The 5,688-nt window shown below is 39.5% G+C and overlaps 1 long non-coding RNA gene across 1 annotated transcript; it reads left to right on the top strand.

Moving 5' to 3' along the window:
• Positions 1-3,748: 3,748 nt before the first annotated feature.
• On the top strand, positions 3,749-5,209 carry LOC144967014 (uncharacterized). Its single transcript, XR_013644305.1, has 2 exons — positions 3,749-3,968; positions 4,593-5,209. It is a non-coding gene; the product is annotated as an uncharacterized LOC144967014 (long non-coding RNA).
• The last annotated feature ends 479 nt before the right edge of the window (positions 5,210-5,688 follow it).

The raw sequence follows: 5,688 nt of genomic DNA, 5'->3' as shown, positions 1-5,688 counted from the left end.
ATCTTTACATATAGCCTGATACAAGAACCCACGAGCACTTATAGTTTGACGTCATATTTAATTTTTGGTTTGTGCAGCGTCTAGTGAGTTGCCGTTAGTAGTGCTCAAGGAAACAAGTAGTAGTGTCGTATGGTCTTCACACCTCCAAGTGTGACTCATTCAGCCATTTGATGTAGTCGTCATCAGCTTTGTGGATAGCAGGATAGCCGCCCTCTATGGTTGGTGATGTACAGTGAAGTACCACATGGTCGATGTCCTGATTTGGAGCGTTACAGGCTTGGCATGTTGGTGTTGTTATATAGCCCCATTTGTGGAGATTAGATGCTGTTCTACCGTGTTTAGATCGTAGTCTGTAACAGGAGGACCACTGTTTTCTGTTTAGTGTGTAGAAACCTGGGAGTGGTGTTGCTGTAGGGTCTTCGATTAGATCACTGTTTTTTTGGTTTGTTTTTCTCCCATTCAGTTTTCCAGCTATCAGAGAGGTCGAAATGTTCTTTTTTGGATTTGTAGAACGGTTTGCGAGATTTTAGGCGTGATGTTATGGGGGCTGATTGGGTGATTATTCTGAGTGGAGTATTTGATGTTGTTTTCTCCAGTCGGTGATATTGTTTTTGTGTCGCCTCTTCTCTTCGGAGATGGAGAGGGGCAATTGCGCTCATTACTGGTAACCACGAGGTGGGAGTTAAGGAAACAAATGATTCCATTGGTTGAACTATTGAATACAACTCACGATTTGTTTTCTTTGTGGTCAAAGACTTGTCTTTTGGCGTCATTTTCTTTAGGAATGATGTGGTGGATTTTCTAGTGGTGGTTGAGATGATGAAGAGGTGGTGGTTTTTTGGTAGGAATGATGATGGGGTGGTGGTTTTGTGGTAGGGATGATGATGGGGTGGTGGTTTTGTGGTATGGATGATGATGGGGTGGTGGTTTTGTGGTAGGGTTGATGATGGTGTGTTAGTGGTGATGGTGGTAGGGATGATGATGGGGTGGTGGTTTTGTGGTAGGGATGATGAGGGTGTGTTAGTGGTGATGGTGGTATGGATGATGATGGGGTGGTGGTTTTGTGGTAGGGATGATGATGGTGTGTTAGTGGTGATGGTGGTAGGGATGATGACGTGGTTCTCGTGATGGTTTTCGTGGTTGAACTATTGTATACAACTCACGATTTGTTTTCTTTGTGGTCAAAGACTTGTCTTTTGACGTCAGTTTCTTTAGGAATCAAGTGGTGGTTGAGATGATAATGGGGTCATGGTTTTGTGATAGGGATGAAGATGTGGTGGTGGTTTTGTGATAGGGATGATGATGGGGTGGTGGTTTTGTGATAGGGATGATGATGGGGTGGTGGTTTTGTGATAGGGGTGATGATGGGGTGGTGGTTTTGTGATAGGGATGATGATGGGGTGGTGGTTTTGTGATAGGGATGATGATGGGGTGGTGGTTTTGTGATAAGGATGATGATGGGGTGGTGGTTTTGTGGTATGGATGATGATGGGGTGGTGGTTTTGTGATAAGGATGATGATGGGTCGTGGTTTTGTGATAGGGATGATGATGGGGTCGTGGTTTTGTGATAGGGATGATGATGGGGTGGTGGTTTTGTGATATGGATGATGATGGGGTGGTGGTTTTGTGATAGGGATGATGATGGGGTGGTGGTTTTGTGGTATGGATGATGATGGGGTGGTGGTTTTGTGGTATGGATGATGATGGGGTGGTTATTTTGTGGTATGGATGATGATGGGGTGGTGGTTTTGTGGTATGGATGATGATGGGGTGGTGGTTTTGTGGTATGGATGATGATGGGGTGGTGGTTTTGTGGTAGGGTTGATGATGGGGTGGTGGTTTTGTGGTATGGATGATGATGGGGTGGTGGTTTTGTGGTAGGGTTGATGATGGGGTGGTGGTTTTGTGGTAGGGTTGATGATGTGGTTCTCGTGATGTTTTAGTAGCTGTGGTAGAGACGATGAAATGATAGTTATTTTAGCAGTGTTAGGAGTGATGATTATGTAATGTTGGTGGTTGTAGTAGTGGTAGTAGGAATGATGATGTGGGGGTCGTGGTTGCAGTAGTGATGATATGGATGATGATTAGGTGGTGGGAGTGGTTGTAGTAGTGGTGGTAGTAATGATGATGTTGTTGTGGTGACGGCCTTAGTTGTAGAAGTGGTGGTAGGATTATGATGTTGTGGTGGTGGTGGTGACATTGGTATTATTTATGGTAGGAATGATGATGATGATGTGGTAGTTGTGGATTGTGGTTTTTGTAGTGGTGTTAAGAATAATGACATGATTGTGATGGCGGTTGTTGTAATGGTGGTGGAAGGAATGGTGATGTGATGGTAGTAGTGGTTGTAGTAGTAGTGAGGTGATGTATGTGGTGTAAGCGGTTGTTGCTGTTAGTAATGGGAGGAACGATGATGATTTTGTGGCGGCAGTTGTATTAGTAGTGGTAAGAATGATGATATGGTAGTGGTTATAGTAGTGGTGTTAGGAATGATGATGTGATGGGGTTCGTAGTAGTGGTGAGAGCGATAATGATGTGGTGGTGTGAGGAGAGGCATTATGGACTATCAACAGTCAAAAGAATGAATAACACGTTTTCTCTTCAATCTGTGTAAACCACCCCCCCCCCCTCTAAAAAAAAACACAAAAAAAACAAAAACAAACAAACAATACAACACACAAGAAAAACAAACGAAAATAAAACAAAACAAAAACAAAAATAACAAAAAAGACAACAAATTGTGACACATTTTCCCCTTAAATATGTGACTTATAGGTGATCTCAAACTAAGTACAATGGTGGTATGCTCTTGGAATCTACATCTGATCCCTATTTGTTCCCAGTTCCCCTTTGTCTTACTTTTTCTTGGTGTGCTTTACTTGTAATCCTAGAACTTTTCACTATCCCATTTTCTTCCTTTTTACTGGCGCTGATATAACCTTAATGTGTTGCAAGCGCCGTAAAACCCTTAAAAACAAAAACAAACAAATAATACATTGGTAGAAAATGACCCACAACATAGTCTTTAACCTGTCCTTACCACCCATAGCATAATCGTCACATTCGTTACGATGGAAAAAACAATTTTCTTACTCTGATTTCATTCTGTTATAGTTATAGCGATAAAACTGGACACTGTGTTGCTGAGCTCATTTTTCTGTACAAAACATAGCATAAACTCGTTACTATCATGTTTAAAAAATCTATTTTTGTGTTGGGTGAGTATGAAGTTTCGTGTAGAATTCTGAAAGTAGATGGTACTGAGAGAGTTAAACAGTAAATATCGACATACGGAGAAGTTTTAAAACACGATTTCATACGTCACACACCGTCCAATACCAAGATAAGCCGCAACATAAATAAAGGGAAAAAACATATGGTAATCGTATCTACAATTTGGGGATTGGTAAAGATGCTATCCACTTATTTAATTTACTCACAACATCCGCCAGCCAGATTTCAAATACAAAACTATGTGTAACCTTAAACGTTTTATAATTCTAATTGATAAAGTTTAATGAGAACTACTCATAAAAATGGCTGGCTAAAAATAATAACAAAGAGCTGAGTGACGTCAAGTTTGTTCCTCCTGTGTTGTGGCTTACTGTGTTTGTGAGTTGTGAGTTTCGTTCAGTCGTATAAATCATAAGCCACTACAAAGTCTTTGGTTTTAATCAGCAACTAAAAAAATAATACAACATATCTTACAAACACATCACGATGTATGTTAAAAATGGAACTTGCAGGATTTGTAATGGTGCCCAGAGAACTAACATCTGTTGATAAGACAAAAGATAAGATATACTGGTCTCAGTTTGACTAATTAAATATATATAACAGATTGGTTTAGTCAGTGTCCTTACTACTCGTGCCGTTTTCAACTGCTCAACAATTCTGTTCGAAGAAGTCTGGACAAATTTTACAATGTTGAAATTCGCTGTTTTAGCTCTGATACTCTTCGAGATTGGTAAGTTGGGATCATTTCATTTGTGTGTTTCTCATATAAGCTCGTTTGTTGTAAGCTTTAGGAATATTATATTCTCAAAAATACCTACACCTCACAGGCCATAACATGATCAGCTACTTCGATTATGAGCGAGACCCTTCTATAATATAACAATACATTTAGTGGAGATTGTGCAGAGTAAGAGTTCACTTTTATTTTAAAAGACAAAACCACATCTTTGAATATTTTTCCTAGCTATAAACAGTAATGGATGTGTTACCACAGCAATGAAAAAAAAGATAAATAAATGAATTCCGTTCATCCTCAAGGAAAATATATTCTGTAGATGAGTCGAGGTATCCCGGGCGCCATTGCCGCGTCGCAAAATGTACAAGTTTAACAGTGAGCTGTGTTTTCTGCCGACTGCAGGGCTCGAACACGGTAACCTCAAGTGGTTTGACAATTATGCGTTGTCAATATTATAAGTGTAAGTGACTATCACCCCATAATGCTAAAAATTGACATTTTGTTTAATTATATTCTGGTTGTAGGGATAATGTAACAGTGAGCCGAATGAAATTTATTATTCACACAGCTGTATATTTTCCATCTATAAAAATTCTACGTTTGTGTTGTTTTTTTCAGCAAATACCGAAATAACGATAAAAGACTGTCCAGATGCCTTGGACAGAACATGTACCTTAAAATCTTCGGCAATAAATGCTACACCTTTAACTTCCATCATGATAAGGAGTACAACGAGGCGGTGGTAGCTTGTGGAAAAGACAATGGAATTGTAGCCACGATCAAGGACGAATATGTACAAGGATTTATTTGGGTTCAACTAGGATACTTCTACTCAGAAGAGAAAGCTCCAAAAGGTATCTGGATTGGACTAACAGACCAGAAGAGGAGGGATCGTATTTGTGGTCAGATGGCTCTAGAATGAACTATACTCATTTTGATTCTGGGGAAGGACCCAATAAATATTTTTTTCAACGCATTAGGGACGAAGATTGCGTAGCTATCAATATAAAGAATGGATTATGGGAAGATTATAAATGCAATTCTTATCTTTGGGTAAATCAGAAAAAACCATACATTTGCGAATATGCGCCCAAGACGAATGCCACCACAGGTGTTGGAGCCATGCCTTTAAAATGGAAATTTGTTATAAAGCGGTGTTTCCAATACACGCAAGTGTGATTTTTTAAACAACCGTCATCAAGTAATACTTTTGATTAAACTGCAAATTAAATTAATTTCAATTGTTCTATTTCTTTTTTCTTCTTTTACATCTCGATAGATAAGATATCCTGGTTACTTTTTATAATGAACGTATTACCCGGACGTAGCCATCGTTAACTTATAGCCTGACACAAGAACCCACGAGGACTTATAGTTTGACGTCATATTTTAGGTTTGTGCAGCGTCTAGTGAGTTTTTGTTAGTAGTGTCAAGGAAACAAATGATTCCATGGTTGAACTATTGAAGTAAACTCACGATTTGTTTTCTTTTGTGGTCAAAACTTGTCTTTTGGCGTGCTTTTTTGGTCAGTGTCAGGCTATAAGTTAACGATGGCCACGTCCGACCCAGGCTGTGAATGAATTGGTGTAGACAGCAATGACTATTACCTTGGTGTAAAAAGAGATGATGATTACTGGAGAATGCGGGGGAAACCTGGCGCCAAAACAAAACAACAACGCATTTTGAACTTACGTAATAAAAAATTAGTTGAAAT

Source organism: Berghia stephanieae, chromosome 3 (genome assembly GCF_034508935.2).
Source record: "Berghia stephanieae isolate SIO BIC M18660-M18661 chromosome 3, UCSD_Bste_1.3, whole genome shotgun sequence".
Classification (NCBI taxonomy): domain Eukaryota; kingdom Metazoa; phylum Mollusca; class Gastropoda; order Nudibranchia; family Aeolidiidae; genus Berghia; species Berghia stephanieae.
This window is presented reverse-complemented; position numbering and strand designations above follow the sequence as displayed.